This window comes from Topomyia yanbarensis, chromosome 1, assembly GCF_030247195.1.
Source record: "Topomyia yanbarensis strain Yona2022 chromosome 1, ASM3024719v1, whole genome shotgun sequence".
NCBI lineage: Eukaryota > Metazoa > Arthropoda > Insecta > Diptera > Culicidae > Topomyia > Topomyia yanbarensis.
This window is the reverse complement of record NC_080670.1, coordinates 142,616,121-142,630,067: the sequence shown is the minus strand read 5'-3', so window position 1 is coordinate 142,630,067 and position 13,947 is coordinate 142,616,121. Positions and strand designations below refer to the sequence as shown.

At 35.3% G+C, this 13,947-nt stretch overlaps 1 protein-coding gene across 2 annotated transcripts in view; it reads left to right on the top strand.

The window, feature by feature from the left end:
* LOC131696377 (UNC93-like protein) overlaps nucleotides 1-13,947 on the top strand; it is a 66,638-nt gene that overhangs the window by 3,471 nt on the left and 49,220 nt on the right. The window contains exon 1 of one of the 2 annotated variants that reach the window (XM_058984932.1): nucleotides 11,612-11,728. The exons of the other annotated variant lie outside the window; for it this stretch is intronic. The gene's annotated coding sequence lies outside the window, so the exon portion shown is untranslated. Of the gene's footprint in view, nucleotides 1-11,611; nucleotides 11,729-13,947 lie in introns of those variants that run through there. 2 annotated transcript variants of the gene reach the window in all.

Below are 13,947 nucleotides of genomic sequence, written 5' to 3'. Positions count from 1 at the left end.
TATTAATATTAGAGTTGACGTAAACAAAGTCGCATCGTAATTGTTGGCTGATCATGGATTTTACATGTTTTCACCCTTGTGAGTCGAAATGCAGCTATACACAGTTCGAACAAAACCAGTGAAGTTACATTTACTTGAGTGTAACAAATGTGCTACATAACCTGTAATTTAAAATTACCTGTGATTTGAAACTTACATAATTTTCATCTAAATAACACATAATTTTACAAGCACTATTTAATGACATGTAACTGAAAAATGAGTAGCGGATATTTCTATGCCGCTTGGATGAGGGACCATTCATAAATTACGTAACGCAAAAATTGCCCAAAATTGACTTCCCCTCCCCCCATGTAACAAATTGATCCAAATTTCTCCATCCCCCCCCCCTCACCTATTTCGTAACAAATTCCAAGAAAATTTTCGCTTCAAAAAGTTGGTATTTGCGACTCGTGCCAGCCTGTATCAGTGGTCTAATAACTCTCAGCGCGCTAATGTCATAGATACCCTGTCGTTTAAAGAGTTGCCATAATGATTTTCAGGTTAGCTAAGGTCAGTTACCTGACTAGTGGGATAGGGAAGCTTAAGTTTAATTATAATGTATGCACTGTTTGTTGTAGTTGTATGCATTGCATGCATGCATTGTTGGTTGTAGTTTGACATTACAACCAAATGTAATACACTTTATTATTAGTTCGAATAGAAAAAAAATTCGCATGAATTCATTAAGTTTAATTTTTCTGGTACATAAGCACATATTAATGGATCGTTTTATATTTTCTTTTCTTTTGGATCGTTTTGTAAATATTCATGAACCATAATTTAACGTTCTATATATGAATCAATACATAGTATTTCTCATGTTCATTTTTACATTTTCTATGGATCAAAAAAAATTATTTAGCAGACATTTTCATCAAATTTATGGATCTTTTTATAACATTTCATTGCTCCACTTTTGTAATACCGTGGAACATTTTTGTTGATACTATGGAACATATCAACGTGTTTTAATGTACATTGTTAATATTCTATGGATCAATGTTAGTTAAGTTATATCGCAAAATGTAACATTTTATGGAACACGTCCAATATTGTTATGGGGCATTGATTGATTTTAATTGCTCTTTTAGTGTTCTTTTGCGACCATTTTATGGTTCAATTTTACATAATCTATGGATCAAATCGCCCTTTTTTATAGATCATTCACACCGTTTTAAAGATTTTCAGTTTTGTTTTATGGAACATGCACAACTTTTTTATGGATCGTTTTTCAATTTTTTTTATGGATCATTTTTTGTTATTTTAGCGGCGCAAACTTAGGGCTACCTATTGAATTTAATTCCGATTCGACTTTCAATTTTGAAGTTGCTGGTCGATTAGTGCGGAGTTCTGTGCGTAATATGATTGTCACCTTTTTCTTACACCAGCAGACCATGATAGCCAAACCAAGTTGCGAACCGCAATCACCAGTTCTGACGGTTCGACTTTATGATTTAGTCCAATCAGTACCGTCTTTACGCATGGGCCAACTGGGCCAGAGCCAGGGGCCCCGGGCTTTTAGGGGCCCCCAACTTAGGGTGAATTAGAATCATTCTAATGAAAGCTTTGTTAAAAAAATAGTAGCTTTCAATTGTTTGCAACTCTATAGCGTGTGGGTAATAATGGATCAGTTGCTCGTATTCGCACATTGCACCTTAACCCATGTGCCATGTCTCATTTTAAGAGCATCAGACAATCAAACGAAGTTATGGTAGCGGCAGGAAACGAGGTACTGCATGACCAGGATGGTATTGGACCAATTCAAACGTCAGCCCAACATTTCGATTCAAGTTTCAATTCATTTTGAGCAAAAACAATGAAATGTTTTCTACAACATATAGAAAGTTCGACAGACACCAACCAGGAGCGGCAACCAACAAGGTGGCAAAAATTTTACAAGAAAGCTGTAGTGGCTTAGAAAGATGTCGAAATTCGGTACACAATCCTTGTTTGGCAAGCGATCCGCGCATGTGGCAAATTTTCATTTCTTCATTACATCAGGGATTGTACACTTAAATTTTTTCTGACGCATCTCAGCTTTTTTCACATCTTTTGCCGAAATCTCAACAGCTGAGATCTCAATAAACAATTTTTTTGAATCTCAGTAAAAGTGGCGTTTGTTAGCTGATACTCGCAAAACATTTCACCGAAAATCAGCAAACAAATCTCACTTTGCTGAGATTTCAGTTTCTAAATTTGCTGACTACACGGCTGTGGGAAAATTGCGATGCGAATTCAGTGTGTGTGAATGGTCAAGTCTACATGAAAACCTCTAAAAATGAATCCTGGACTTCTTTAGGTCTCAATATACTTTCGCGACCAGATTAGGCATTTTCCACTATGCCGTCGTAATCTGGTACAGTATCAATTATGTTATTTTTGTGCTACAATCCGCCCTATCAAAAATATTTTAGGCCGTCAGAATCAGGAATCAGAATATACTGGCTCAAATGGAACGTATTCCGTAGGTAGTCAAGGAATTGTGCAGCATGCATTCGATGTGTTTCCTATTTCGATTGATATTGAATTGATGTTTTTAAATTCAATTTTTTATTCATTTATGCTTGAGTTTACATTTTATATAATATTGCAGTCTAAGTGATATAGCATATGATTGTCGTCTTTGATGAGCTTCGTTGGTAGATGTTTACATCTCTGATTATGAATGATCTCCTAAAAGTTGTGGTAATGAATTATTGAAATGAATTGTGTTGCTCATATTAATTGCTTCGAGTAATTTCGATGTTTTGTTATGTTTATTTGTTTAAGTAACAATGTAGGTATTGAATATTTGTACTTTTGAAAGGTGAAAGAGCTAATTATTGATATTATTTTTTTTCCTTTGGTCTCTTTCTGTACTGAGTGCCTATCACCGACACCAGAGACTTGCCCCTTAACTAATAGCGCCGTCTTTGAGATACTAATTCGTTAAATATGAAAATACTAATATTGCTTATAGTGTACTTGTTTGCTATCTTCGCCTCTCAGAACCGTTTACTACAAAAGAAAACACAAAACTTCTGTCAAAATATGTAACAAAAATCTACTTCACCAACAATTTTTGCAGGAAGAGACACTATTTCAAAGAATCGTTCTATTTCTGCGGTGAAAAATGCGAATATCTAAAATGGATGAACCTCTAATCGCACAATTTGATTTGACATAAAATCGATTGGTTTCAATGGCTGCAATATTCAATATTGTCATCTGTAAATGTAGTTGAATCATGATTGAAAAAATGTGGCTTTTTTATAAAGCTGGCAATTGACTTTATCCAGCTGCATCATATCAGGAACAGTAAGAAATTGAGAACATCATTATACGAATCAATGTAACTTTTGTAAATCACGTAGTCGTCATCTATTAACAAATAGGATTTTATTGGCTAAATATTGCTAAATATTTTTCCTAGGCTGTCATAGTGTAAGGACAATTATTGAATGAATCGTCGACATTGCAGTGTTGACGTTTAACCCGCCTTACTCCATCATCCCTCATTATTGACGGAGGCAGTCTTCAGTTTCAAACATCGTCTTAGACTTAGATCAATGAAGGTCAGATTATATCATATGGGGAACAAATAACGCAACTCTATACGCAGCTCACCTGAGTTCGAACTCCCACAACCGCATATAGTGTGTTAGGACATTTGCCAATTTCGGTCAAATTGGTCAGAAATGCTAATATCTTTTTAAGATCTATCAAAATTATCTTCCGTTTTTCGACCGTACCTGGACAATTACAATGATGGAAACATAAATTTTTTCTCCATATATTGTGATTTCTATAGTATTTTTAATACTTTCACATAGTTAAATAAGTCTCAAAGTGGTGTTGATGGTTCCCTGATGCTGGGGATCATTTTTAGATCATCCTACTCTACAAGAATTTATACCTGTTGAATTATAGGGGCCCCGAGTGGTCTTAATATGGCTCTGAGTCTAATGCTTATTATCCTTCTGAATCCACTCCGATCGGGGAATGTACACGAGTTCGACTGATTGTTGAAAACAGCGCAATTCAAAATCTATTAATATTAACATCAAATTGTTTGGATTATGTATGGATGAAAAATCTATTGTCACATTTTTGCAACTCTGACGTTATCAAACTATTGAACTCAGCATAAAATGCACCAAAATTCTATAATTTATGCACAAAATCGGTATGTGCGTACCGAGTTGGAGGCGAAATTCGTACAGTTTATCCACCCCTGTCACAAAATAGTATTTGTTCAATACGCGTTACATAAATACTTCCAAGTTTCTTTTTGTGAGACTCTGTAAAACTAGTAATTAGAAGGGGCAAAAACAGTTTATCCATATCAATGAAGCTCGTTACATTTTAGCGTACACACACAAGTTGCTGTTATTTTATTCAATATAAATATTGTACATAACAACTATATCATCACTGGAATTGTATAAGCCCTACAATTGACTAAGATATCTGGATAAAACTCCAAATAATATTGAATTCATTTAGGTATCCGAAAATGCACAATAGAACATATTCAAAACTGAAAAAATACAACGAAATTCTCGAGATTCTTCTATTGCTAAAGTTATGAACCTGCCTAAAAAGTGTAGCTGACCTATACCAACAAAGCATATGGTCGACCAAATATTAGAAATCCAAAGATTGGCTAAATTATTTTGAACACAATGTAGCAAAATCATATTTTATCAGTAACTATGGTGGCTAAGGTAATAGATACTGAATTTGAAATTCAATTCAAATTTGTAGAATTGGTAAATTATTTAATACACATTCAAATTAAATGTAAAAACATGTCGGGTTGCTTGGAGACAAACAGTAGGAATAGGAAGCCTGCGTCAGTTGCACGCCTTAAACATTCATTTTCAGAGCTCCTGTGGACTCTATTTACGCCTGCCATCATAATCAGGCCCAAAAAGCATTATTTTGGTCGTCGGTATTTCTCTTTCGCGAAATATTATATTTTTTCAGAAACATCATGTTTTCAGAAATATGTTTGCTTTTGCAACTGTCTATTAAGTTTAAATATCATTAGTTCATCTCTAGGTGTTTAAAATTAATCAGAATCCACAGTTTTCAAAAGTATCACCGAGAACGTTTCATATTTCAACGATAGCCAAGAGGAACCGGTGGACATTTTCAAATTAGATTTAAATATACAATTGTAATATTTTTTATTGATTAAATTAGTAATTAGCATGTAATGTTTTATTTAAATTATTGTGGAATGGTCCGAAATGTGAAAAATTCATGCTGGAAAGAAATGTCTTTTTCGAGTTTATGTCAATGTGTAAAACATCCATTGATAGTTTTCTTTCAAGTACTGTAATTCTGGAATAGACTAGTGCATGTATTGAATTAAAAACATAGGCAACCAAATATTATTGACGTTAATGTAATTTGACTTCCTCTAGAATTCCAAAATTGGTTGATTACCCTACATTTTGTCGGAAAATCTGGAGTTCAGCGCGATCGAAAAGCTGCTATTTGAAAAACGCATCTGTTAAACTAATACAAAATACAATTTTCGCCATTTACATTTTCCTTATCTTACACATTTAGATCAAACAAAGTTCCAGTTAAAACAAGCAAAATAAGCAATTTTAATAAATATTTGATTGGCGACAAATCACGTCTTTTCTCTATTTGAAAAGTTGTATTCATGTCACAAATCACATAATTTCGCCATCAAATATTAAAACATTAATAATGAACTTTGGATGAACAATTTCGAAGCTTAATGTTCATTTAATTATGTGTATCTTAGTCTATTCTACGATATCACTGAGCTTGATTTTTATTACTTTTGTGTTTTATAATGCTGCCATCTTTGTTTGTTTATGTCAAATCTTCAAAAAACTACAGAAAATAATTCCAAGAGTATAGGGAAATAGGACTTCTGTTTAGAAAGTTACAGAGTTTTAGTTACATTTTCTCGAGTCCAAGAACGTGATTCTCTGCATCCGAGTACCTTTTTTAAATTTCAAACCCATCAATCCCGATTCATGAACAAGAGGCAAATTGAGACAACAGCAAAATAGTTGGCTTTAAATTGTGAACGGTGTTCACATGATCGTGGTCCAGTACAGGGAAAATCGCATCATAAGGAAGTCGCGCATATGGCCCACTGAACGAGCAGCCGCTGATTCCTTAAAACGATTTCACTAGTTTTCCAGAGCAGCGTGCACTCAGTGCACTTGCATGACTGCCGGAAGGTTAAATATTGAAAAGAATGCTTCCATTACATGTGAAGCAAGGCAACCTGGTACCCCTCACGCAAGTGAGTCAAAACTGTAATAACAAATGAAATTTGGCTTTTTTGTTATATCCCAATGATTTGGAAAGCACGAGAATAGTGAAATATAATATAAATTGGTCTCGGTTGTCTGCGGAGGGGGTGAGATGTTCAAAAAGGTTGTTTTTTAACCATATATGGTATATGAACGACCCATACGTCCCGGAAAATTGGATTTCGCCAGACAATCTCCAAATTCAAGTTGATTGTATTCATTCATGATGAAATAATGGTAAAATATAATTAGGTTTACTATCTACACTAGATTTTGTTCCCACGTTTAACCATGTGATCAAAGCGAGCCCAAATAATATTGAAGAATAAGATGGACGTTCGGGTTTGTGGTAAATACTTTGCTTAATAATCAATTTGCGCAAAACAATGCATAAGGGGTGCATACTACAATGCCCTTTGTCCATCATTTGTTTATGTTTTAAATTATAGACAAATCGGGCGAGCCATCCATCTCGCCTTTGACGTTACAAACTAGCAGATTGATGTATCACGGAAGAAATTTCGTTATAGGAAAAACCATTCAACATTTGTTTAGATAATATCATTAATTTTGTTTGGGGTTGACAATCTCATTAGGCTACTCATGCGTTACTGGTCCCCGTCGAAATCTTGTTTGTTTTACGAACGAACAATGAAATGATATTTTCAGCATTTCGACATGATCTAGCACAAGCTACCGTACTGAACGAGTTTTTTCATATAGTGGTAGCTTATCTGTCGCGACATCTTTATGATGTTTATCACAATGGTATCAGCATGATGATTTATTTTGCTAAATTAAATATTTCGGTTAGCATCACGAGTTTTGATTGCAACGATAGCTTTCGTCACTATCGAGTGATTGCTGTGATTCAATCTTTACGACTGTCAATCATTGATATAGGTGCCTTTGGGCAACTTTATTACCTTTGAAATCGCATCCCTTCTCGATATTTTTTCGTGTCAGCCATATACTGACAAAACTAACTAGCGTAGTTATTATTTGGCTTTTCGTTGTGATATGATGTTGGTGGGCACGTACCTCGTTGCTGTTTCTGCTTAGACATGCGCGTTGTAAATGGATAACCATGAAGCCTATCTAATTGCTGATTTAATTATGACATATGTTTGGATTCAAACTTCAAACAATCAATCAAAATATGGTTTAAATTTACATAACATCCCTTTGTCGAGGTTGTCTAAATTGGATTTGTACTATAATGTCATCACCTCTTTTTAGTGGAACAAAGCATTTGAGATCTGTATAAAACATTCCAGCATCCTGTCAGAAACATAACGGTTAACCTCCTCATCTAGGGGGGGGCTGGACCAACATATATTTTCTAGTATTGTGACGTCGGTAGGCAAATGTGCGCTCTGTATTATAGGTAGGTTTGCGAATTGTCCTCAAAGACAAGTGGTTGGATATCTTGTTTTGTGCTAAAGATTGTCATAATTGAATATCTGAAATTTTCCACCACTGATGTTCCATGACCATCAGATGCTTTATCAAACAGCTCTCTATAGGCGGCACATAGTTAGTTTTCGAATGTGTGATGGCGACATGATAAGATTTCTGTTTAAACTTAACACTAATTTCACCCGTTCTTCTCCTGTACCTACTGTTGGTAATTTTTTGTGGAGTTATTCATACCATTCTTTAGTATACAAGACACTATATTTTATTTAATTCTGTTTTAGATCCTAATCCAGTGAAAAACGCAATTCTTAGATGGAATTAATCTAATCGATTTAACCTATATTACTCCTTACACATACCTAAGAAACTTTTTGCTTGCTGTTCAGCTAATTGTAACTGAAGGTAGCAACGTCAAGATGAGCTACACCTTTAGAAAGGGTCGCCCCCATAAAAGCCGGTCGTTGACCATCTGAAAGATTAAGCCTGTCTCCGATGCCGGATATTTTTGTGTTTTTGAATGGGTGTCGAGGAAGAATAAGTGTGACTAGGGGGGAAACGCTTTGGGCGAATAACACTTCTAGATAAAGGAATTGCAAAGTTGGGATCAAGAGACTCATACGTTTATTCTACATCTTCATGCTTGTATCATACAACGATGAGTGCTACAAGCTCAATATCATCACGTTCTACATAGGATGTGCGTAAGTTTTCATGAAACAAGCACTGGCGCCATTTGAACTCGTTGATTAAACTGCTCACTTCGAGAGGTTTCATGTGCACTTTTTTTAACGTAACTTATCCAGGTTTTTCTAATTATATTTGGCAAATTTTGGAATGGTTTCATGGGAACATATTTTCTGATCAATACTAATCTGTGGTTATCGAAACAAGTAAACAAATTACAAGTTAATAGATATTTGGGTTTGAATCTATTGAAGAAGAATACAACGCATGGAAATTTTTTATAGGGTTTTAAAAGGCATAGTTAAAAATTCAAGTTGTTTATAGAAAATCCATAGTTTCAAAATCGCTACGGAATATATTTCCTACTAATTTTATCCGTTTTGAAAGTTTTTCTAAATCCAAAACAGGTTGTTTTGCAACTATTTTTGTGAGTAGCGCGTTTTTTGGCGGTTAGCATTTGATTGCTGCAGAAGGATGTCGCTACACGTGCAATACTCGAATACTCGACCTGCGGGAGAGATCACGCAGAAAAAATTGTACCCATTTATTTTATTTTTTTATTAATTAATTAACTAATTTTATTATAAATTAACTTGAGCTTTTTTCACTGTTCTGTGGTATCCCGCTTGAAACCAAAAGAATTAAATTATTCTGTTTCTTTTAAACATGAATTAATGCTTTCTTTTTCTATCCCTAATATGCCATAACGAATTGATGAAGGTTCAAGAACCCATATGCTTCTAAAATCAGAGTGATCGTTAGACTGGATCGTCATGCCTTTTTCTTACAAAGCACTTTTGTGACCTTTTGCGATCCCAAATGACCGCAAATTTTATCATGTATCTCGTTTAAAGTGTGTATAAAAATGAACATGGAAAAACTATTTTTGCGTCTTCACTCATACAGGTCACTATTTCTCTGAAATAATAACACCATCTCAATAAAAGTGTTGTCCAGAATATGGCTAGTACTTTTCCTACAAACTTGCTAGAATTTTCAGTACCATTTTTACTTTGCCCTTATTTAGCCACGAGGGATATGGGAGTTTGTTACGCGACTAATAAGAAACAACTTGAATCATATCATTTACTGATTATCATAAACTTCTTCATTAATTATGCTATTTACGATGAATGTCGTAGAAAATTGGCACAAAGGTTTAATTGCTTGCCAAGCCATTACATTTTTAGCCATCCTTTCCAGTAAAACTTAAGTATCGTTTTTGAATCAAGATGCTTGTAATTATTGGAAGTGCAGTTTCACAAGATGTCAAAAAATTTCAAAACCCTTGGTTTTACACTGACGGGGTTGTTCACGGTTAATTTTGTTTCTTATAGGTCGTGAGCATTTTTACTACTGCTTAAATTTGAATTCAAAGTTTTGGCTAGAATTTTGATCACATCACAAAGGGGAATTACATCTTTGGAGAAGGCTTGATTGATGTTACCGTCCAATTTGAAGTTCTTCGGCATTTTGTTTCTATATCGAAGCACTTTCACTTAAATACTAAGATTTCCCTGGCTTGCTAATTATTATTTTTGGGTAGTGAACAATTTGCAGCAATTGCACGATGCTTTTCAGCAGATATTCTTTCCTTCAAATCTTAGAAAGTGAATAATAGCAAAATGTTGTATTAATTTGACTACGAAAAGTTTAAACATTGCTTTTGGGAGAGCCCATACAAGAGAACACATAGTTTAACATAAAGTTTGTCGTGACAGTAAGGGAGAAAACATTGCAGGTTGGAACTAAGCCCAAGTTACACACAATTGATTTCAACGCATTCATATTTCTATATTTTGCATTATGTTTACCAGAAATCTTATTGGCACGCACATCGAAAACAAAAAGAAGTGAGTTGTATAAATAAAACCCTCACCAGTACGCTACACATATACTGTGCTTTGCTGAAGAAGCATTTGCATAAATCCTATTAAGTCCACTGTTCATCGAAGTTGTAAATAAATTACTTGGTCTATCAAGCCTTGTAAACATAGTCCGAGTTTTTTGACCGTATATGTATAACCTTGTTTTGGAAATTATGAATTTTTGAAATCCATTTTTATAGCCAACACGTAACTAGATAGATCCAGTTATATCAGGTATTATGAATAAAAGTTGTTTACCAAATACGGGGAATTCACCGTGTGCATACGCAGTAACGCACGCACGGTTTAACTAAGTAATGTTAGAACGACCAACTCGTTGGCGACATTTCACGCCTACCTTGGCAGCGTATCACTGACCTAGTACTGTGTGATGAACCTTGCGTACCGTAGTAGCGCCAGACGGGTAGCCCTATGATTTATGGCGCTCTTGGGCATCAGCGTTACTCGTACGTGCGTATACAATTCTATTGTATCGATGTCACGTGAGTCTGATTTGAACATGAGAAGAAGATATGCACTCGGATCTGATAAGGCTTCATCAGCGACGCCAGAGATCATGGCAGGGGTGTCGTTCGGGTGGCTACTGGATGGTGTGATTTATGCAAGCTACGTGCTGCTTAACATTTTAATGAGCAGGCCAACAAGTATCAGCACCTACCTGCTGATACAACAATGGCAAACAACAGCCTACTTTGGTAGCCACAGCGCGTGGAAATTTTTTCGCAAACGTGATGACGATAGACAAGGTCGAAGATGAAAGACCTACCTACATGTTTATTTACTGTGGATCAGCCAACGGACATCGGAAATACAGCCCAAGTGGTATAAAACCGGTTTATATCAATGGTGCATAATCTTTCTCCCTCTGAAACTACTGCCATTTCCGTATTGTTTTGGACATTCATAGCCCATCAAATTGACGTGGAAGGGATTTCTTACGGCGAGCGCTGAGCTCTGCTGACCGTTGAAGCGAGCGGACAAGTTCATTTGCAGCAGACATCGATCGGGCGTGCTATCGACTGATTCGCAGTGATCGAGTGATTTTGCATTCCGGTGATGCATTCTACCAATTACCGTTTTATTGGCAAATGTCCGCGTGAGACGGTTTGTGATCCTAGTCAATTGGATGGATTTTCCTCTCGGTAGTAGCAACAGTGATAATTTGTGATTAGTGTAAACCGCAGCGGTACATCCGTGTATATAGAGAGAGCCGTGAAGCGTGGTGCGTGTGATGTGGATGTTACACGTTTAATTTAATTCGCGCGTTGCTTGAATGCAGAATACCTTCCTGTGTCAGATCGATAGTAGCTGGTGCGGAAAACTGATTCAGGGTTAACATACATCAAAGTACTACTGAACATCTGATCCTTGGAAACGTAAGGATCGAACGAAAAGTAACGAGTGTCGGTGAGTAAGACTTTTTGAGAGTAGAGGTAACAAAGTGATGGTTGTCTGGTGAGGATAAGCCAACTGTGAGTCGTACTTGATAAAACATACTCATTCAATTATTAGTGTACCTCAACCAATCGGAGAAACTTATATTTACTTCCATTGTTACTATTTACTTCATTTTTTTAAAAATGATTTTAAAATCTAAAGTATCAATAAATAGTTATTAGGTGCTTATGGAAGAAACAAACATCAGCAAACTCCAGTCCTATTTTCCACGAGTTTATTATTCACCACTAACAAACAATAAAAACCGATCTTTGAAATCGCTTACCGATCATCTAGCGACGGCAAACGATCTTGCACCCATTCGAAACTGACATTCTCTGTATATGCACTACATCACTTACCTTGCTGTGGTTTTCGAAGTGTGTTTATTGAAATATTTGAAGCAATTGCAATTTATTTATACTCCATTACATTTTGTAAAATAAGAAATCGGAAAAGCTTAGGTTAAAAAAATCGAAGCTAAAGAGTTAAATTTATTAGAAGCAGACCGGTCGGTTGTCACGGTAAAGATAGACACGTCTACCTTTATCAGGACACATGTTAGTGAGCTCGGGTGATTCGTAGTTATTCTGGCTAAGCTCGACCCTCATTAACAGAAGACAGAGATTAAGCCCGCACGATATTAAGCCTGTTCTAATGACGATCTGTTTACTTCACATCCTTGCTCTCACTTGAGTACTATGGCTCCAAGTTTCATAACTTTCCCTACCCAGTAATCTCTAGCTAATTGAATATCATTAAAATTTATTTATTTATTCATTTATTTATTTATTTATTTTATTTATTCATTTAGTTGTTTGTTTCTTTACGTATTCGTTCATTTTTTAAAATTTTATTCCTACATTTATTTGAAACGTGCTGTATTGCCATCAAATAGCTTGCTCTCTCTTGTTTTAATGCTAGGGGTTCTTCTTCGCCGACGTTTTCGGACTTTTTTATGTTTAAAGATCGTAGTTTTTTTCGCTTGAAGTTTATATTCGACCTTTACATTCTAATATAATCAAAGCGAGATGTCCGGGGCATGCTCTATCCTTCTAATATTTCTTTGCGGTCAAAGGTATTATTTTTTAAAGAAGAGAAAACCCTGAATTTGCAATTTCTAAATTTGAAAATATTATTTTAATGTCGAATATCTTTTTAACCAAGGTCCCCATTGAACTTTTTCTTTGTGTCCGGCGAGTTTTCGCTTTCAATCAGATTGCGAAATGTGTAATGATTCTAAAACACGATTTAGATGTGCACAGAAGCAACTATAATCTGAAAGTACTGGAGTTAATAGATTTCTACATAAGATTTCATTGAACTTTGAAAGGCCCTTAATCTAAAGAAAACAGGTGTATTTCTCAGAAGAAGTATTCTTGAAAAGGGATTTTTTTAAACTATCAAAACTTATTGTAGTTTTATCATAGTTCTAAGTGAATTTTGATCATCATTATACTCAGTTATCATAAAAACGATCAAGTTTTAAGAAAGTTTTCCAAGATAATATTTAGCACATTACTTGTTATATACCTTTTTCGCCTTGAAAGCTATCTCAAGTGTATCATGAAATTGATTATATTATTTGAGATATAAGATGAATCGAAATCGTTATGAACTGAAAACTTTTGAATGCTTGCATTGCATCGCTCAATATTAAGCTTCTTTAGTTTTTTAAATTGTTTACTGTTTAACCAATTACTCCAGACCGGATATGTGATCAGAATTGAATAGCAATAGCAAACTGTGCCTTTCACTTGAGAATAAGTTTGAGAAAATCGGTTCGGTTACCTCCCAGTAACCGGTGTGTGTTTGATGGTCACATATTTACACACATACGCACACACACATTTGCCGAAATCGACGAAGTGAGTCGAATGGTATGAGAATTTCTAACCTCCGGGCCTCAGTTAAATGGTCAATTTTAAGAATGTTTGAATAATCCTTCTATAGGAGCAATTCATTTTTCCTTTTTTATTTCGACTACATGTAGTCATATAGCACTCAAGTGAGAGCAAGGATTTGAAGCATACAGATCGGAAAACTAGTCCCTCTTTACCGTGACAAGCCTGTCTTTACCCTTAGGCATGTTGGTGGACTTGAGTGATTCGTAGTTATTCTGCCTATAAGCTGGACCCCCATCAACAGAATACAAAAGTTAAGCTCGTAAGATATTAAGTCTAATTTCT